General features: G+C 37.5%; 1 pseudogene; it reads right to left on the minus strand.

The window, feature by feature from the left end:
- Nucleotides 1-815: 815 nt before the first annotated feature.
- Nucleotides 816-22,699, minus strand: LOC149147927 (DNA topoisomerase 1 beta pseudogene; annotated as a pseudogene).
- Between the last annotated feature and the right edge of the window lie 208 nt (nucleotides 22,700-22,907).

The following is a 22,907-nucleotide window of genomic DNA, read 5'->3' on the forward strand; positions in this document are numbered from 1 at the left end:
TGCGGGATTTGGCCTCTACGACACAATGTAGCCTTTCATTTTTAACTGCAAATCATGAGATTCTTCGGGAACTGAGTATATTTTTCAATGCGTCTTGCCTGCATAATCCTCTTTAAATAGTAGGGAAGCCCCTTGGTACTCGGAAACATTCATCTTGTTTTGTCTTTCATAATCTTTGTATACCATTTTCAGATTTTTTTGGTTGTGGAATCCATTCTTTAATTGTATAGACCAAATGTTTCATTTGTCGCAATCGAATCATACGAACTTTGTGGAATGCATGAATGTCGTACATCCAATGGATGATTTTGCATTCATAGAGGGAAACCTGCCTAATGAATTTGATATTGTTCTGCACTCCTTGGTGTTGAATTGTGTTGACGTTGTGTACACAAATCCTTTGAAAATCACGTCTCTCCAAGGCACCATGGCGAACAAGGTCTTTCACTATAACTGGAAGAAAAGGGAGGGGAAAAATCTCAGGAAGGCCTTGGTTCGAATCTATGGAGATGGTGTGGATTTGTTCAATAGGGGAGATGAGATCCGAAAATTCTGGAGCACATGTGTATAATTTTTTTTTTGGGAAGAGAACTAAATTTATTTCATGTTATGTACATACCTATAGGATAATTTTGCATCATCCTGCAGAGCCAAACGCAAGGTACTACTTGAAGTGATATTATAGATCCAATTTTTCCATTTATAGGCCCAACCCAAAAATATGCAACACACTGAGTATAATGCCATGTATGGAAAAACAAAAGTCATGAATGTTTTTGGGTATGTATTCTTGATCTACATTCATTGCCAAGGCTTCAAAATTTGTATTCTTGCTCTATATTCATTTCCCAGGAAAATTTGGCCATAAGGGACTTATTAAATATTTTCTCAATGGGAACATTTACACCATGAAATTGAAATTCTTGGGTCCATGTAATTGATTTTTGTTTTTCCCAATGCCACAGTATTCACATCATCTCTTATTTTCATGTTTGCCTTCATTTTCTCAATCTTCAACTTGGTATTAGCAATTCTTTTCACCAATGTTTTTGGAAACCGGTTTCTCTTAGAAGGCTTCCCTTCTGGATAACTGAAGTGTGGTGTATTCCCTTTTGTATCCTAATCAAGATCAATTTCTAGCTCTAGCTATGTATTTTTTCCTATAATTCTTTCCATTTGGTTACCATGTTCCTTCGAAGCAAAGTTTTGATGGTTACATAGAATTGCAACCTCCTTGTTTGTACGTTGATATTTGACAATGTTCTCTGAGCAACTGACACTAGTTATGTCCTCAATAAGTTTTTCCAATGTAATGGATGCATTGTATGTTATGAAGACTTTTGTTGTCATGCCTGGCATAATTTCCTTGAGATGGGCATTCAATTTACTCATGTCAAGCTTATCAAAAAATTCATCCCCTTCTCTTTCGCTAATATTAAAGTCACCAATGGTTGTGAAGACCGTTCATCTACCTCAACTGTATAGAAGTAGAAAATAGAATGCATAACTAAGAAATCAAATTATAGAGAGTTTGGAGGAATTAAAGTCACATTTTCTAATTTCAATTTGAAACAACCCATTGCATCATCCCCATCATCATCCTTCTCCTCACCAGCCCTCAGAGCAAACCTATCAATCAGGTACATTTCCACTGCAATCTATCTATTGTTTTCATGCTCCCTCAACACACTCTCTAACTTTGTATTTTTTCTTTGTTGGAAATATTAATCTCAACCAGTGCTTTAAACACACTAACAACCACCATTCTTCCCAAGTAAACTACTGCAGGGTTGCGATTTTGTTTGCAGGCAGAAGGACTGCAGTCAAAACAAAAGTACATCGCGGACTATTCCACAACACATCACAAAAGTTCAGGCATTTAATGAAGTTTAGTAAATAATTATGGGCAAGAATTCACTCTGCGACTGTTTCCCACACTCCACAACACCTAAAAGATCCAAAAACCAATTACTATGTAAAATCGCTCATGTTGCGTATTAATTATTTGCTTTATCATGTATTAATGTCAAGTTTGTATGTTGAGATAAATATGGATGAAAATGTCATTTGTAACGTTGGGCAAGTTAGAGAGCGAGAGAGGGTAAAAGCCTGTGAGGCAGTGAGGAGAAAATCATGGAGGAAATATTGGTGGGTGCGTGAAAACAAGTTTTACAGAGTTTTACACACACTTACTCCACAACCTTAGTGAAGTGTAAATCACAGTAAGTTTTTTTGTTTTTTCAATTGGAGTTGGAGCCTCCATTTATCACGTGAATGTATTTTCCTATGTTTTAAATACAATACAAAGTATGTTATGTTGTGATGTGGTCTTAAACATTCATGAGTAAATTTACTGAACCCCTTTTTGCTTTTACCCTGTTTTGTCATGAGTTATTTCCTGCGTTTTTGTTAAGCCTATGTGTAGTTATGATTACCTTACCACAATCGAATTATCAGGTACACTCCTCTCCTCTTCCCTTGCGAAATTTAATTTTCTAACACGGTATCAGAGTGAGTTAAACTCTGTTAGTGTAAAAACAAGTGTTTCTACTAGAAGTTAAAATTGTTTTGAGGGAAGAAATTTTTTTAGCATATTTACCAGCAGGTAGAAAGTTTTTTTTTCACTCAGAAATGGAAACATCAAGAACAAGCTTGACTAATTCTCAGATACCTCAGTTTAATGGGAAAAATTATGATTATTGGGCTATTACAATGAAGGCCATGTTTTCCTCTCAAGACATTTCGGATTTGGTGGAGAATGGTTTTCAAGAACCAGCGGATGCAGCATAATACAACGACTTGTCTCAAGTATAAAGGGATTTGTTAAGGGACAACAGGAAGAAGGATTCGAAAGCACTTTTCTATATTTTCCAAGCAGTTCATGAATGTATTTTCCCCAGGGTTGCAGTAGCAACAAAGTCCAAGCAATCATGGGACACCCTCGAGACAGCCTACCACGACATGGCAAAAGTCAAGAAAACAAAGCTCCAAATGTTGAGAAGAGAATTTGAAACACTTTGTATGAAAGAGTATGAGAATGTAGACTCATTTTTCACACATGTAATTGGGTTGGTTACTCAAATTAGGTCTCATGGTGAGACACTTGAAGAAAGGAGAATAGTTGAGAAAGTTTTGAGAAGTTTGCCAGCAAGGTTTGATGCCATTGTTGTGGCCATAAAAGAGACAAAGGATCTCTCAAAGTTCTCAGTGGATGAGCTTCATGCATCACTGATTTATCATGAACATAGACTGAATAGAGCAACAAGCTCGTCATTGGAGCATGCCTTCAAGACACAAGTTTCATTTGGTCAAGGTAAAGGTAGAGGAAGATCATATGCTAGAGGAAGAGGAAGAAGCCCACACATAGGTGGAAGAATCAACCCTTCAAGCTCAAGTGGAAGGGGCAGCAATCAAAATCCAAGTCAAGGCCCAAGCCAAAACCAAGCACAAGGTCATAGGTATGATAAATCTCAAGTTCACTGTCATTACTGTAAGAAATATGGTCATTATGCAAATGAATGTAGAAAGAAGCATTATGAAATTAGTAAAAAACCAAGTGTAAATTTCACAAAACAAAATCAGAACCATGATAGCATAGTTTTAGCTTGTAATGTAGCACAAGAAAGGCATAGTGATGTATGGTATCTAGATTTAGTATATAGCAACCACATGTTAGGGAACATAGAAATGTTTTCCAATCTAAATGAAAGTGTTAAATTTGAAGTGACATTAGAGACTCATATAAAAGTCTCTATCATGGGAAAAGCAAGAGTTAATATCCTAACAAATAAGGGGGAGAATAAGTACATCTCTGATTTTTAATTTGTCCCCTATTTGAAGCATCACATCATAAGCATTGGACAACTCATGCAAAAGGGATACAATGTCTTTTCAAAAAATGATGAGTGCACAATTTTGGATAAGCCTCCAAGAAGACAACCGATTGCAAATGTTCAGATGACAAAAAATATAATGTTTCCCCTAAAGATAAGACCAAATTTGAAAGAATAAGGTGCACAAGAACAATTATCAATGAACTCACAAGAGGATAGAAGAAACGATGCAACTGTCACATAAGTGAACTATCAAGCAGAGGTGAAAGATGAAAATTGGTTATCGCGTTTGAGATTTGGACATCTCAACTTTTGAGGTTTGAATTCCTTGCATAGGAAAGCAATGGTGAAGGGATTACCACTCATAGAAAAACTGGACAGCCTATGTGAAGGATGTATCTTGGGCCAAAAACATAGAGAGACATTTCGAGTAGGAAAGTCAGTAAGGGCAAAGGGACATTTCAAGATTGTCCACTCAAATTTATGTGGAGCAGTGCAGACACCATCAATTAGTGGCAACCACTATCTATTGACCTTCATAGGTGACTACACAAGGAAGACATAGGTCTATCTCCTAAAATAGAAAAGTGAAGTGTTTGAGCGCTTTTGCCAATACAAGGTTCTTGTTGAGAAGAAAAGCGGGCACTACATCAAAGTCGCCAGGACTGATAGAGCTGGCGAATACATCTCAAATGATTTCCTTCGATTTTGTAGGGAGCATGGAATTCACAAGCAATTTACAATAAGATATACACCTCAGAAAAATGGTGTGGCAAAAAGGAAGAATAGGACCATTATGGAAATGGCAAGGAGTATTGTGAAGGCAAAGCATTTGCCAAATGATTATTGGGTTGAAGTTGTCACATGTGCGGCATATATCTTGAATAGATGTCCAACCAAAAGTGTCCATAATGTGGTTTCTGAAGAGGCATGGAGTGGAAGAAAGCATAGTGTCCCTCACATTAGAGTCTTTGGATGTGTGACATATGCACAAGTCCTGGATAAGTTGAGGAAGAAGTTGGACAACGACTAGGAGAAATGTATATTTGTTGGATGCAGTGATGAATAAAAGGCATACAAACTCTACAATCCATTAACCAAGAAGGTCATAATCAACAAAGATGTGAAATTCATAGAAGAGGAAGCATGGGATGGAATTTTAGAGAAGACAGTCAATGTTAAATCATGTATACCACATGAGTACAAAGAGGAATTGACAACAGCAAGTAATTACTCAAGAGTGACTCCCTCTTGACCTATTGAAGTGCAACAAAGCAGGCAACAAGTAACACCATCAATAAATAATAGGACATCGACGCACAATCAAGCAAGTGTTTCTCCAAGCACACTGCAAAGCACAACACCAAGTTACATGTCAAGCCCATCTTCAACAAGCACAAGGAGACGGAAATTTAGAAATTTAAATGAAATTTATGGGCAAGATGTATTTGATAGCAGCACTGATCTGAATTCTTTATTTGCATTATTTTGTCATGTAGATGACCCGATCAATTTTGAAGATGCAATCAAAGAAGAAAAATGGGTTGCATCGATGGAGTAAGAAATAGAAGAAATATAAAAGAACGACACATGGGAGGTAGTGAACGTTTCGATAGGAAAATATGGCATTGAATTGAAGTGGGTCTATAAGACCAAGAGAAATGTCGATGGTAATATTGAAGGCACAAAGCAAGGATAGTTTTCAAAGGATAAAAGCAGCGGTATGGAAGAGATTATGCGGAGACATTCGCGCTAGTCGTGAGGATGGAGACAGTGGGTACAGTTGTGGCGATTGGCGCACAACATAAATGGAAAGTGTATCAAATGGACGTAAAATCGGTGTTCTTGAATGGAGTGTTGAAAGAGGAAGTGTATGTTGTGCAACCACCTGGTTATGAGGTAGAAGGCAAAGAAGACAAAGTGTATCGGTTGAAGAAATCTCTTTATGGGTTGAAGCAAGCACTGCATGCATGGTACAACAGGATAGATTCCTACTTGTTGGACAATGGTTTCGACAAATGTGATAGAGAGCCTATCCTCTACATCAAAGAAAGAGATTGTAAGATTCTTATTGTCGTCTTATATGTAGATGATTTGAATTTTACAGGAAGTGATGATTTCCTCATCGTTGATTTCAAACCAGTCATGAAGAATGAATTTGAAATGAATGAGTCGAGGTTGTTATGGTATTTTTTGGGCATAGAAGTGAAGCAAATAGAAAATGGCATTTTTATCTCTCAAGCAAAGTATGTGGTAGACATTTTGGAGAGGTTTAAAATGCAGAACAACAAGGCCACACCAACTCCAACTGTCATGGGGTTGAATATGAGAAAAGAATATTGTAGCAACAATGTCAATCCAACATTATACAAAAACATGATAGGTAGTTTGATTTTTTTGACCACCACTAGGCCGTCTATAATGTATGTGGTGAGTTTGGTGTCGAGGTTCATGGAGAAAGCTAAGGAAACACATTGGCAAGCAGGGAAAAGGATTCTAAGGTATGTCAATGGGACAAAACAATATGGCATTTTGTACGCCGCAACAAATGATTTCAAGATGGTTGGTTAGACTGACAGTGATTGGGAAGGAAGTATCAATGACAGAAGGAGCGAAAGCCGAATATGTCGCCACAACAGCAACAGTAAGCCAGGCAGTTTGGATGAGAAGGATGTTGAGGGATCTTCACCATGACCAAGAGGGAACAACAACTATTTTTTGCGACAACACCTCAACAATTGCATTGTCAAAGAATTATGTTTTTCACAAGAGGAACAAGCATATTGATACTAAATATCATTTTATGAGAGAGTTGATTAATAATGGTTAAATTGTGTTGCAGCACTGCAGGTCACAAGAACAATTTACTGATATTTTCACAAAGTCATTGCGATGTGAAAGTTTTGTTTATCTGAGAGATCGTTTGGGAATTGTCAATGGCGGAAGTTGTGACTAAGGTGGAGTGTTGGAAATATTAATCTCAACCACCGCCTTAAACACATTGACAACCACCATGCTTTCCAAGTAAACTACTGCAGGGTTACGATTTTGTTTGCAGGTAGAAGGACTGAACTTAGAACAAAAGTACAACATGGACCATTCCGCAACACATCACATAATTTATGGCATTTAATGAAGTTTAGTCAATAAGTATTTGAAAACATTCACTCCACGACTATTTCCCACACTTCACAACACCTGCAAGGTTAGAAAACCAATTACTATGTAAAATCGCCCATGATGCGTATTAATTATTTGCTCTACCATGTATTAATGTCAAATTTGTATGTTGAGGTAAATATGGATGAAAATATCATTTGTAATGTTGAATCTAGAGAGCAAGAGAGGGTAAAAGCTTGTGAGGTAGTGAAGACAAAATCGTGGAGGAAATGTTGGTGGCCGCGTGAAAACTAGTTTTACGGAGTTTTACACACATTTACTCCGCAACCCCAGTGAAGCAGTAGTAAGTATTTTGTGTTTTTCACTTTGAGTTGCAGCCTCCATTTATCACATGAATGTATTTTCCTATGTTTGAAATATAATACAAAGTATGTTATGTTGCGATGTGGTCTTAAACATTCATGAGTAAATTTACCACCACTGTTTTTGCTTTTACTCTATTCTGGCATGAGTTATTTCGTGTGTTTTATTTAAGCCTCTATGTAGTTTTGATTACCTTGTCGACATCGAAGATTAGTTTTGATTTCCTTGCCACAACCGAATTCTAAGCTACACACCTTTCCTCTGCCCCTACGAAATTTACTTCTCTAACATTCTCAAAAGTATTTCCTTTTTGGTATGTCCCTTTGAATCATATCACTAATGGTTACACAAAACTGCAACCTCCTTGTTTGCACATTGATATTCTCTAAACAAATAACCTGTTACGTCTTGAAGAAGATTGTCCAATGTAATAGATGCATTGTAAGTTCTTAAGACTTTTGTTGTAAGGCCTCGCATAATTTCCTTAAGATGGGCATTCACCATATTGGTGTCAAGCTGAACAAACATGCCATCCCCTTTTCTTTTTCCCTTTTTGAAGTCACCAATGGCTGTGAAGACTCGTTCATCTACCTCAACTGTGTTGACGTAGAAAATGGAATCCTTACCTAGGAAATCAAATTGCAGAGACTTTGGAGTAATTAATGTCACATTTTCTACTTTCATTATGTAGAAACCCACTCTATCAGCGTCATCATCATCCTTCTCCTTTCCAACCCTTATAGAAATCCTATCAATCAGGTACATTTCCATTGCAATCTCTCTAGTGGTCACATCCTTTAACTAAAATCGTATATGTTTCTCGAATTTTATCTTTGTAATGCTTGAGAATTCTTTTCTTATGTAGTGGGCTAAGATGATTTTTCTTTCTCTAACTTCTTATTTTGCCTAGGGTTTTCCACATACAATTACGGTTTGCAACCATTCAATAGCTTACGAGACAAGTATGGCCAATATTGTTCCAACCATACATAGCTCAATCAACATGATATTCTATACTATAAATTAATCAAGAACAAAATCTAAATTCTAGTGATGAACAATGATGCTTGTTTGCAATATTGCGTAATCTAGAAATAGGCTTAGTTCCGTTAGTAGTTTGACAATCAGTGGAATTCCCAATGTAGAATGTCGAGGTAATTTTCTGTCTAGGGTTTCTTCGATATTTTTCTGTTTATAGGGAAAGACAATGTTGGAATATTAATTCCAACTATAGGAACCGTGGACGCAACATGGATAGTGATGGCAGCCGACTCAGCAAGCACGTACAACCCCGAAACCGCTCAGCGAAACCAGCAAACCGTCTGATGCATTTCGGACCGCTTTTGCGGTGAAAGCAGTTTCCGTATAATCGAGCCCGATTCAATTATCCTCAGCCACGTGGTCCTCTGTATACGTCAGCAGAACTGACATTTCGGAGCCTAAAGTTCAGCATAAAAATGCCTCCCGAAATCCTCCACCGTCGTCTGATCCGCTTCATCATTCTCTGCCGTTGATTGTTTCAAACCTGCATACGAGCCAACATTAAATATTTGCATGGAGTAAAAACAAGTTTGGTTGACCGCCGAATTGTCAGTGAATGAATTGACCTCCATGCTGAGAATTAAATGGCATTCGAAAATAGTTGGTGAAATTTTAATTTTGATGTTTTTTATTTGTCTACGGGAGCATGGCAAGTCAGAATGTATGATTATGTTTTTGATGTGTGCAATATATAAAAAAGATTTACACAGCAGCAAAAATGTGATGGGGTTATTCATTGAATACGCAATGAAACACACAGCAGTGTGTAGAAGGAAAAGAACAAGGCCGTGGGTAATATTTTTTGAAGTAATGTAAGGAAACTGAAGTTTGCACAACAGTGCATAAAGACAAACAAAGGGAAGCGCATATGCGCGATGGATTTTTTTTGACCAGCGTGAATCAAGGTAAATATTGCACAACAGTGCATAAGTGAAGAAGCACGGGAGTTTTGTTTGGTGAATGTTTTTGTATTTTATAAAACTCACAGCAGTGGACAGAGGTTGAAATGAAATTTTTGTTGGTTGCCCAAATGAAGGGAAAGAATCAAGAGCGTATGGTGTGAGTAAAGTTTTTTTTTATGAATGTAATGTAAAATTTTGCTGCATATGTAAATTTATTTTACAGCAGTATGAGTAAAATGTTTTCACACCAGTAAATGTAAAAGGGTTTTACAGCAGTAAATGTAAATGGGTTTTTACACACCAGCAGTGTAAAATCTCAGGAGGAGACAGAGTAACTTTTGTTGGTTGAAATGTATTTATTTTTGGTAAATCCCTCTGAGTGAAAGAGGATGAATATGTATCAGGAATTTATGTTTAATGAATAGAAATCTTTTTCTGGGTATGTAATACTCTGTTCTCAGACAAATTTTTGAAGCTTCCCTGTGCACAAAAGATCATGTGGAGAGAAGAAAACAGAGCATTGCCTCTGTGTGTGTTTTGTTTCTTTGTTTTTGGGATTTTACCATAAAAACCCCCAACAATGGTATCAGAGAAGGTTTAGGCTTTTTGAAGGTTTTAAAGAAGCTGAAGGAAAGATTCTTGTTGTAGCAGAGAAAGCTTCTCCAGCAGAGTGAAGTCTCAGGCAAAAGAACCCAGGTATTCCTCAAAGTTTTTTTTTGTGTTGCTGTTGAAGAAACAGTGAGTCATTTTAAAAACACAGTCAGGTATTTTAAACATAGTTAAGAATGGCAAGGTCAAGGAAGAAAGTGTCAAAATCCCCTAAGGTTTTGTCTCCCTCTTCTACTAAAATAGAAAACAATCTATTTAAAAGCATTCTATTTGAGGCTCCAAGGTTCGATGGGAACTTTGATATTTGGGAAATAAAAATGAGGACTTTCTTAAAGTCTGAAGGGATTGAAATTTGGGAATCAGTGATTGATGATAGCAAGAAGGATAAAAAATCCAAGGAGTACAATGCAAAGTCAGCAAAGACTATCTTGGATTGACTGCCTGATTCTATAAAGAAGAATCTAGGAAAATATTCATCAGCAAAGGATATTTGGGACAGACTTCATGACCTTCATGCAAAGGGAGCACTGACCATGACCATCAGTGAAGAAGAAAATTCTGAACCCATCATAGAAGCTGAATGTGAGAAGGTTGGCCTCATCAAACTTCAAGTAAAAGAAAGGGATGAAGAGCTCGCCAAGATTAAGAAGGAACTTGATGAAAGCAAGAGGAAACATTATGAAGAAGTCATATCCATGATAAATCAGCTGAATAAAGCAAAGAAGTAGGAAGACGCCTTGTCAAGTCAACTTGAACAAAGGCACAAGAGAGTGAACAAACTTGTAGAAGAGATTAGACAGTACAAGGTAGAGGTCTCCCCCCTTAAGTCTGTATTACAAGAAGCCAGGAAGCAGGAACAAGGAGCTGAAAAGAAAATGGAGAGCAGTCAAGCAGAAATCTCCAAAATGAAGACATATATCATCTCTCTTAAAATAGCAGTAACTGAAGCTACTCGTAGCAAGGAAGAAACTGAGGAACAACTTACAAAGAAGAATAATGAGCGTGAAAGATTGGAAGAAGAGATTATCCTCCTCAGGAAAAAGGTTGAAGGGATGAACAAAATCATGAAGAGCTCTCAAGCCTTGGATGACATGCTCAGCTATCACAGATCTCCATCTGATAAATCAGGACTTGGGTATGTAGGTGAACCCTCAAACAAGAATGAATATGCTTTAAGCAAAGGAGATGTGAAGAAGCCAGAAAGAAATTGTGATGCTCCTAGTTCCAGCAAAGGCAAGGAGAAAAATGAAGGCTACAATAGAACAAATCCTACTCCAAGCAGAAAACCAGCTCTAAGAAGAAATGTAGCTGATGTCAAAGAGGCAAGATGCAATGGTTATCATCAAAGAATCTCAAGGCAGCAAAGCTTTAGAAGTACATCAAGGAAACCTCCATCTCCCAGGTACCAAAGTTCATTTTATGGTTATTGTTACTCTTGTTCAAACTTTGGTCATATGGCAAAACACTGTAGAGCATTTCATAGAGATAGATGTTGTAGTCTCCGACAATCTCCAAGAAATAATTTTACAAGAAGAAATCATGAATTCTTATTCATGAACAATGTAGAATGTTTCAAGTGTCATAACATTGGGCATATGGCACGTGATTGTAACTTAACATGGGCTCTTACACAAGCTAGACCCATGCAAAAGAAGAAAGTTACACAAGTATGGAGAAGGAAGGAAATACAATCTGAAAGTCCCTTGAGCTCTCTAGTCGATCTAAGTTTCTTTTAAGAAAACTTTGCTGAAAGAAAACAATGCATACAGTTAGGGGGAGCCTGTAATTCTTGATCATTATTGCTGAAATATATTAACAATGATTTTTATGAAGATCTTATTATAGGGGAGAGATATGGAATTAAACCTGCCATAAAAGAAAAGAAGAAAAGTCTACAGGGCATGGAGACTGCGTGGAGGATGTATTGCAGCATAGCAGAGCGCAAATGAAATTTTTTTTGTTAATCCCTCTGAAATTTAATACGCAGCGGTGTTGAAAAATGTAATATTTTTTATCACATATGCAATTCAATATGCACAGAAGTGCGGAGAAGAATGTTGGGTCCCTATAATACTAGTGATTACCCCATTACTATTGTAGTTATACCCCTTATTTATATTGATGTACCCATGTAGTGCCCATATTGTTACTATTGTGCCACATAGAAGCCCACTATTGTTATTGTTGTGCCCTACAATATTATTGTTATGTAGGCTTTGATTGTATTGGGACCACTTAGACTCCTATATATAGAAAGGAGGTATTTTCATTTGTATCATCCAAGAATTGTTCATTTATGTAATGTAAAGGAGGTTGCCCCCTCGAAGAGGCTGAATTCTAAGGCATGGATCTCTCTTTTCTATCTTTTTGTGAGCTGGTTTCATAACATTTGGTATCAGAGTTTTGGATTCTAGGGTTTCGCTGCTCCAAACAGGTCATCGTGGCATGTTCGCTATAACTTTTTTTGTGTGACGTTTCAGAAGTCGCAAAAAAAACCCATTTGAGAAGAATTGGTGCTGAAACTTGGGTCCGAATTTTAGATCGTTTTGCACAATATTTTCGGAGATATGATCTGCAGAAGTTGGTCTTTTTGCAGACTCCTGAATTACACTCAAAACAGGTGACCTGGGGAAAATCGTCATAACTTTCTTTCTGAGCATCAGATTGAAATTTCGTAAGAAGTTACAGAAAGAGGACGAACTTTAGTTTTCGTTTATATATTTTTCAGAGTCAAGGGTTGAAACAGTGACACGTGGCACTTCATACAAGTTCGCTCTACTGAAACAGTCTATAATCAGGTCACTGCGGGAGATTGTGCATAACTCTTTCTTGGAGAATCCAATTTGGTTCAGACTAGTGGCATTGGAAAGAGGACACAGAAAGATACTACAGATCACAATTTCAGAATTGGATGATTCGAAATTACAGAGGTACATCAGATTCAATATCAGGCTTCTACAAAGTAAAAAAAAGGTGTGTAGTTTTTATTTTTTATTTTTGCATAAGCTTGGTTTGAAGGAATTCAAAGGGCCTAGTAAAGCATTATTATCGGTAACTGATGCCCCGAGGAAAGAAAATGCAAACGCCTAGTAAGGAACCTGAAAGCTCTAGCATGACTCATGAAGAAGAGGAAGAAATGCTGCATGATATATCAAAATTACAAGAACAAGTGCAACAAATGTCACGCTCACAAAAGCTAACAGATGTTAAGATAAAGGGCATGGAAGCTAAGATGGATGATTTGAAGACTGATTTGAAGACAGATTTGAAGAAAGACATGGCAAGTTTGAAGACAGATTTGAAGACAGACATGGCAGATTTGAAGACAGATTTGACAAATTTTCTACAAGAGATACTTACTAATGGTGAAAAGGTTGTAAAGGAAACTCATGATGTGAACAAAAGTAATGTTAATCATGATTCCATAGATTCTAATGTTGGATCGAAGACCCACCATATTCCAAAAATCGATATGAGGAAGTTTGATGGGAAGGATCCCGCCACATGGATATTACAGATGGAGCAGTTCTTTGATCTCAATAATGTGCAAAACACACAAAAGGTACGTATGGCAACTTTATATTTGGAACCAAATCAATTTGTATGGTATCAATGGCTTTGCTCTCGTAAACAATTTATCACTTGGGCAATTTTTACGGAAGAATTGATAGCACATTATGAGGATACAAAAAACAACACTTTTTTTAGCCAATTGATAAGTCTCAAACAAAAGGGTTCAATAATGGAGCACATTGAAGAGTTCCAAAAATTGAACATAAGGGTAAAAGATATTCCAGAGCAGCATAGGATTGATGTGTTCATAGGGTATTTAAAGGATAATATCCAACATGATGTTCGCCTTTGGGAACCTGATTCATTAGAGAAGGCATTCAGGTTAGCAAGAAAAATGGAAAGCAAAATTATGGCAACTAGGAAGCATACCATTCACAACTATAAAGATGGAGGCGTTGTTGCCCATAGTCTTCCACAACCTACAAGGTTGACACCACAACAATTGGAAGAAAAAAGAGCAAAAGGGCTTTGTTACAATTGTGATAGCAAATACACAAAGGGTCATAAGTGTGGTGAGAAGAAATTATTCTACATAGATTGTGAAGAGGAAGAAGAAAAGGAGCAAGAAAGGTCAAAAGAAGAAGATATACTCCAGGAACAAAGCCTAGATGAAGAACAAATAAATCCAACCATATCTTGTAATGCATTGGCGGGAATTACCACTCCTCAAACCATCAAGATAGAAGGACAAATCAAGAAGAAAAAGGTGATAGTGTTGATTGATTCAGGAAGCACCCACAATTTTATTCATTGTAGGGTAGCAAAAGAATTGAATTGCTTCCTATATCCAGCACCAGAGTGTCAAGTGATGATTGCAAATGGAGGAACAATAAATTGCTCTGGAAAGTGCCATAATATCAAGCTATCCATGGGAGAATATGTATTGACTAGCCCAATGCTTTCCATTCCAATGGGAGGTGCTGATGTTGTACTAGGAGTCCAATGGCTACAATCCTTGGGTACAATAGCTTTTAATTTTCAAGAACTTTTCATGAAATTTTCTGTGGAAGGAAAGGAAGTTGAATTAAGGGGTATTGCAGGGAAACCAGGAAAGATAATCAGCTCTAATGGTATGACAAAGCTTCTAAAAAAGGAGCAAAGGGGTGTAATTGCACAATTATGTTCGCTAGATGTTTCCACATTAGAATCATCTATTTCTCCAGATCTCCAAAAAGTCCTGGACAATCATTCCAAGGTATTTGAGACTCCCAAAGGTCTCCCACCTATGCGTGATCATGATCATGCTATTCATCTGATTCCAGGAAGTGTTCCTCCAAACATCAGGCCGTACAGATATCCCTATGTCCAAAAAAGTGAAATTGAACGTATGGTTGCAGAAATGCTAGAGGTGGTATAATTCAACCGAGTCAAAGTTCTTTCTCTGCTCCAGTAGTATTGGTGCACAAGAAGGATGGATCATGGCGCATGTGTCCGGATTATAGGGAGCTCAACAAGCTCACTATTAAAGATAAGTTCCCCATTCCTGTCATTGATGAATTACTGGATGAATTGCATGGATCAATTTACTTCACCAAGTTGGATCTTCGTTCAGGATATCATCAAATCAGAATGAAGATTGAAGACATTCCGAAAACGGCATTTAGAACTCATGAGGGTCATTATGAATTTTTGGTCATGCCTTTTGGCCTTACCAATGCACCTTCAACATTTCAAGGTTTGATGAATTCAATTTTCAAACCATTCCTTAGAAAATTTGTGTTAGTATTTTTTGATGATATACTTATCTACAGCAAGTCTTGGAAGGATCATGTTGAACATGTCGACAGGGTGCTACAACTATTGGAAGAGAAACAATTATATGCCAAAAGATCCAAATGTTTCTTTGGAGTCCAGGAGGTGGAATATTTGGGTCATATTGTATCTCATGAAGGAGTTAAGGTAGACCCTACCAAAATTAAAGCCATTAAGGAATGGAAAATCCCCACATCCATAAAGCATTTGCGAGGATTTCTTGGGTTGACAGGGTATTATCGCAAGTTTGTTAAGAATTATGGGAGAATAGCAGCACCTCTAACGACATTATTGAAGAAAGATGCATTTTCATGGACTCCGGAAGCAACAAAGGCCTTTGAACATCTTAAAGAGGCAATGTGCCAAGCACCGGTCTTAGCTACACCGGACTTCACAAAAACCTTTATTGTGGAATGTGATGCTTCAGGAAATGGAATTGGTGCTGTTCTAATGCAAGATGAAAGACCCATTGCTTTTGAAAGTCGTCCAATCAAGGGAAAGTTTTTAAGCAAAGCTATTTATGAGAAGGAAATGTTGGCAATACTCCATGCACTTAAGAAATGGCGACCCTACCTAATGGGAAGACACTTCAAGGTAAAAACAGATCATGATAGCCTTAAATACTTTTTAGAACAAAGATTATCCTCTGAAGAGCAACAAAAGTGGGTCACAAAGATGTTGGGTTATGACTTTGAAATCATCTACAAAAAAGGGAAGCAAAATGTGGTGGCAGATGCACTCTCAAGGAAGGATGAGGATGTGGAAGCATTGTTGTGCGCTATTTCTATCATCCAACCAGATTGGATAAATGAAGCAAGGGAGGAATGGAAGAATGACGAAGAAGTGTGGGCACTTATTCGAAAGCTACAACAAGATTCCAGTACGTCTGATACATTTAGCTGGAAAAATGATTCATTATGGTACAAAGATCGCTTATACCTCTGTAAGAATTCCCAACTAAAACAAAAGATTCTTATGGAATTGCACACTTCTCCCTTAGGAGGGCACTCAAGATTTTTAAAAACTTACCACAGGGTTAAGAAGGAATTTTTTTGGGATGGCCTTAAATCAGATATTCAAAAGTTTGTGGCAGAATGTTTGGTTTGCCAACAAAATAAAGTTGAAACAATTAAGACACTGGGTCTATTACAACCTTTACCCATTCCAAGCCAACGTTGGGAGGAGGTATCAATGGATTTTATCACAGGTTTACCCAAGTCTGAGGGAAAGAGTGTCATCATGGTGGTAGTTGACAGACTTACCAAGTATGCACATTTTTGTGCATTATCACATCCATTTAAAGCCAGTACAGTTTCTACTGCATTTATGGAAACAATTCAAAAGCTACATGGAAACCCAAAGATTATTGTAAGTGACAGAGATCCCATTTTCACTGGAAATTTTTGGACAGAGTTATTTTCTTGTCTTGGTACTCAGTTAGCTCATAGCTCATCTTATCATCCTCAATCTGATGGGCAAACTGAGATAGTAAACAAATGTTTGGAAGGATATCTTCGTTGCTTTGTATTTGATAAACAGACACAATGGGTCAAATGGTTGCCTCTGGCTGAATGGTGGTATAACACTTCCTTTCATACAACAACAAAAATGACCCCATTTATGGCACTTTATGGGTATCAACCACCATCCATCACATCATATTTAAGAGAAAATTCTAAGGTTCAGGCAGTGGAACATCACATCGAACATCAACAACAAGTCCTCCAACTCTTAAAGGATAACCTTGTGTTGGCACAGAATAGAATGAAACAACAGGCAGATCAGCATCGCAGTGAAAGAAGTTTTGATGTAGGTGATTGAGTATTCCTACGGCTACAACCATATAAGCAAATGTCCCTCAAGCAAGCTAAGAAGGATAATAAATTATCACCAAAGTATTATGGTCCGTACAAGGTGTTGCAAAAGATTGGTACTATGGCATACAAATTGGAGCTTCCTGCAGCTTCTCGATTGCACCCAGTTTTCCATGTTTCATGCTTAAAGAAGGTTATAGGCGATAAGCTCCCAGTTCAAACAATATTGCCAGAACTTGACGAAGAAGGAAAAATTATATTGGAACCGGAAGCAGTTATAGAAACAAGAACTCGACAGCTACAAAATCGATCAATTTCAGAGTACCTTATCAAGTGGAAGAACTTATCCGCTGAAGATTCCACATGGGAGGATGAGAATTTTATGCAGAAGTATCCTGAACTACTCAAGCGTTGAGGACAACACTTTTTTGAAGGAGAGGGGCATGTTGGGTCCCTATAATACTAGTGATTACCCCATTACTATTGTAGTTATACCCCTTATTTATATTGATGTACCCATGTAGTGCCCATATTGTTACTATTGTGCCACATAGAAGCCCACTATTGTTATTGTTGTGCCCTACAATATTATTGTTATGTAGGCTTTGATTGTATTGGGACCACTTAGACTCCTATATATAGAAAGGAGGTATTTTCATTTGTATCATCCAAGAATTGTTCATTTATGTAATGTAAAGGAGGTTTCCCCCTCGAAGAGGCTGAATTCTAAGGCGTGGATCTCTCTTTTCTATCTTTTTGTGAGCTGGTTTCATAACAAAGAAAAAGGGGCAGCGTTGAAATGTGAAGTGCAGTAGCGCGATAAGAAAAATGAGAAGCAGTAGAACGCACAACAGTGTGTGAGTGAAGATGAAGATGAATTCGATGTGAATCATATGCATTGTATATGCATTGTAGTGCAAAGCAAGGAGACCCGCACAACAGTGCGAAGGAAGAACATAGAACAGGGGCAGCGTGGAAACTTTTGTGTGTGGAGCAAATGGATTAGAATGCACAGCAGCATGGATTTTTTTTTTGGAACACATGGATTGAAATGCATAGCAATGGAACGTAGTTTTTCCTTTTATGCAATGTGAGAGAATATACTCACAACAGAGTGAGTGTAATACACAGCAGATGGAAATGTTTTGTATTGGCAATGAAAACGCAAAGCAGTGAGAGGAAAATGAAGGAGGAGCATATAATGTAGAAAACGAAAGCACACATTAGTGCAACCATGAAATTTTTCGCACAACAGTGAAAAGAGTAATGTAAGTTTTGTGGTTGTCTGTTGAGAGAGAAGGTAGAAGCGCAACAACGCATATGAATGAAGTTTTTGTTGTTTGCATCTGAAATGCAAGTGAGACACAGTAGCAGTGTGATTGTAATCAATGAAGGGGAGCAGGCAGCAGCGTGAAGTTTTGGTTGTTGTTCATTGTGAAAACAACAGGAAGGGAATGCGCAGTAGCGCAAGTGAAATGTAATGCAAATAAAACACAATAGCGTGAAATCTTTGCAGTTGTTCTGTTGAGAAAACAAAAGGCAATATGCTGTAGCGTGTATGTGCTAAATTAATGTAAGAGACAGATTGAAGTGCCTCTGAAGAAGGCATGTTGGAGAATCCCTCTGTTAAGAGGAAGATCTGTTGTCTTTTGGTGAATCCCTCTGTCAAGAGGAAGATGCTTTTCGGCGTAGTGTGGTAAATCCCTCTATCAAGAGGAAGATGCTTTTTTAGCATACACTGGTGAATCCCTCTGTCATGAGAAGGTGCTCTTCAGCACAGTCACAGGGGAATCCCTCTGTCAAGAGGAAGATGCTTGTTAGCATAAATTGGTGAATCCCTCTGTCAAGAGGAAGGTGCTCTTCAGCACAGTCTCAAGTGAATCCATCTGTTAAGAGGAAGACTATTTTGCTGTTTATGGAACTGCATCAGAAGGAGTGTTGGTGAATCCCTCTATGTGAGGAAGATATTTTTGTAACAGCAGTTGGTGAATCCCTCTATGTGAGGAAGATGTCTTTGTAACAACAGTGTTGGTGAATCCCTCTATGTGAGGAAGTGTTTGGGTATGATTGAATGCCCAACAGTTGAAATTAAAGGGGAGTGTTGGAATATTAATTCCAACTGCAGCCACTGTGGACGCAACATGGACAGCGATGGCAGCCGACTCAGCAAGCACGTACAACCCCGAAACCGCTCAGCGAAACCAAAAAACCGCCTGATGCATTTCGGATCGCTTTTGCGGTGAAAACAGTTTCCGTATAATCGAGCCCGATTCAATTATCCTCAGCCACGTGGTCCTCTGTATACGTCAGCAGAACTGACATTTCGGAGCCTAAAGTTCAGCATAAAAATGTCTCCCGAAATCCTCCACCGCCGTCCGATCCGCTTCATCGTTCTCCACCGTTGATTGTTTCAAACTGCATACGAGCCAACATTAAATATTTGCGTGGAGTAAAAACAAGTTTGGTTGACTGCCGAATTGTCAGTGAATGAATTGATCGCCATGCTGAGAATTAAATGGCATTCGAAAATAGTTGGTGGAATTTTAATTTTGATGTTTTTTATTTGTCTACGGGAGCATGGCAAGTCAGAATGTATGATTATGTTTTTGATGTGTGCAATATATGAAAAAGATTTACACAGCAGCAAAAATGTGATGGGGTTGTTCATTGAATACGCAATGAAACACACAGCAGTGTGTAGAAGGAAAAGAACAGGGCCGTGGGTAATATTTTTTGAAGTAATGTAAGGAAACTGAAGTTTGCACAGCAGTGCATAAAGACAAACAAAGGGAAGCACATATGTGCGATGGATTTTTTTTGACCAGCGTGAATCAAGGTAAATATTGCACAGCAGTGCATAAGTGAAGAAGCACGGGAGTTTTGTTTGGTGAATGTTTTTTTATTTTATAAAACTCACAACAGTGAACAGAGGTTGAAATGAAATTTTTGTTGGTTTCCCAAATGAAGGGAAAGAAGCAAGAGCGTATGGTGTGAGTAAAGTTTTTTTTATGAATGTAATGTAAAATTTTGCTGCATATGTAAATTTATTTTACAGCAGTATGAGTAAAATGTTTTCACACCAGTAAATGTAAAAGGGTTTTACAACAGTAAATGTAAATGGGTTTTTACACACCAGTAGTGTAAAATCTCAGGAGGAGACAGAGTAACTTTTTTTGGTTGAAATGTATTTATTTTTGGTAAATCCCTCTGAGTGAAAGAGGATGAATATGTATCAGGCATTTATGTTTAATGAATAGAAATCTTTTTCTGGGTATGTAATACTCTGTTCTCAGACAAATTTTTGAAGCTTCCTTGTGCACAAAATATCCTGTGGAGAGAAGAAAACAGAGCATTGCCTCTGTGTGTGTTTTGTTTCTTTGTTTTTGGGATTTTACCAGAAAAACCCCCAACAGATAATGGTTTGTTCCACGGAAAATATATCTTTCAAACTGAGAAAATTCTAACATAGGAAACCATGTAATTCCACAATGCACATCCTTAAATAAATAATTTAAACAATACAATGCAAATCTAACCATTTAGTAATTCAATGGATACAATGGTAATTGGATTCAACCGTTCAGTTCATTTCCCCGAGTCCCATCGTAATTTTAAAACAAAATTTATACAGAGTTCGACTAACATTCAGCCCTCTTAACTAGAGGTAACCGTCAAGAAGACGATGAGATATGTCTCATATAAATGAACACCACCTATGTTTATAACTTCTCGATAGGAACTGCAACACTTGTGAAGATTCAGTCTAACTTGCAAGATGCTATCAGGGTTCTGTCCAAAATCTGTCATAAAGTTTCCTTTGAAGATTATGTTTTGTTATAGAATTCAACAAGACTTGCTCAATCTGCTCATATAACTTTCTATTTAGCCTCATTTTTCCTCAGAGCCATGGAAGTTGTTGCTGCATTTCTATTTGACACAAAAGAAAAATCAGAAATATCTGTCAATTGCAATTAAATTTCACTTATACAACTACTCAATATTTTCCGTAATAGGTGAAGGGCTGCATTTAGTTCCCCAACAGTCAAAAGACTATCATTTTCTTAGTCATCAGTGGCCCCAAACGTACTCAATGCTGATAGAACTCTCCAAATAGTTGCTCCTGCATTGAACAAGCAAAATGAATATGCTCCCTTGTCACAAATCCTCTTATGTCGAGGAAAAAATATCTTTAGGATTAGTTCTTTCCAACCAACTATAACCATAGCAAAAGATTTTACTTTTAGGTTGTATAAAAATTCTTTTATTCATTCCATTCTCTGAAATTTCCTTGGGGCAGTTGCAATCCTCTTCTTTGAAAGGGAGGAACGTGTTAAGACAAAGCAAACAAGAAAAGGCATTGTACCAGGTTCCAATAATTTTTTCTCAAGACCTAAATTTAAAGGACTGGTGAAATGTAATAACACTCGAGGAGTATTCGATATTAGGGTGCCTTATGTGACTTTGTAATTTCTTGGTTCTCTTGAAGAAAGGAAGTCAACTATTGCACCCAAAGCACCTGCTTCCAAAAGAGAATTGTCAATCTGACTATCATTTTTTAGAAGATAACATAGGATTCCTACAGACCTTGCCCTCTCTTCTTCTTGATTTGCATTTGATATTCTGGCCACCAAATCTTTGATGTGGCTTTCTCATATATTTCTTGCAAGTTCATATTCTCCCCCGTATTCTCTTATACAAGAGAGAATCTTCATTAAAAATAGGCAAACATCAAAATTTGGATCCCACGTAAGTGTTATCGGTACTTAGATGACTTCTGAATTTGTCACATGAAACATGACTGTCGAACTCTTAGAGACCAAATTCAAAAGTATCTAAAACAAATACAGTTTCAAAGAAGGCCTTGCCAAAATTAAAGACTCAAAAATTTCAGAAGGCAATTTCCTCAGCTCATGATGGATTTTCACCCCTCTAGATAATGCTCTGGCTTAATTAGCCAGGGTCTCAACCGCATGCTCTTTCACTCAACTTTCAATGACCCATTAAAATGAGGCGGAATAGAAGAGATGTTGCATTTTCTTCAAGAATGTAAACACAATTTTCCTCCATTCTTGAAAAATATTAAAGAGCAGAAAGAGGAATAGAGGTTGATTCTGGATTATTCTCTTATATCATTCGAAGAAGAGGAGGGATGATGCCTCCAATTTCAGCAGCTTTACCACAATCTATGTGCTCTGTTTTGAAGAGTTCATTTTCAAAAAATGATTTTGTTTGCACAGATCCTTGGACAAACTGGTGGACCAAGGGATCATAATAATGGTTTTCTTCAATTTCTACGATATTGGCATCCACCCCCGATAAGTTCATTAATACCTCTTTTGAATTTTCGGCATGTGGATCGTTGGACATGGAAATCAACAAAGGAATGGAATTTTCAGTCTTCCATGTAACTTGACATAGTTGAGGAGCCTTTGAAATATCTAGTAGCAATGAAACTACTGGTTTCTTTATCTTAGTTTCATCTGTTATATGGTTCACTGTTGTTTCTATCCCTCGGAATAAGCCTATCAATCAGGTACGTTTCCACTGCAATCTGTCTATTGATCGCATCCTTTAAATTAAACCGTCTCGTATATGTTGTTCGAATGTTATCTATGTAATCCTAGACAATAATTGCCTTCTGTAGTGGGCTCGGATGATTTTTCTTTCTCGGGCTCCTTATTTTTCCTACCATTTTCCACGTACAATTAGGGTTTGCAGCAGATCAATAATTCACGAAGACAAGTATCGCCAATATTGGACCAACCATACACAGCTCAATCAACATCATATTGTGAAATATAAATTAATCTAGAGTAGAATATGAATTCGAGTGATGAAAAATGATGCTTTTTGGCAATATTTTGTAATCTAAAAACCAACTTACTTCCAATAGCAGTTCG

The sequence above is a fragment of the Pinus tabuliformis genome, chromosome 9 (assembly GCF_031772625.1).
Source record: "Pinus tabuliformis cultivar Carrire ecotype Pingquan chromosome 9, CPIR1, whole genome shotgun sequence".
NCBI lineage: Eukaryota > Viridiplantae > Streptophyta > Pinopsida > Pinales > Pinaceae > Pinus > Pinus tabuliformis.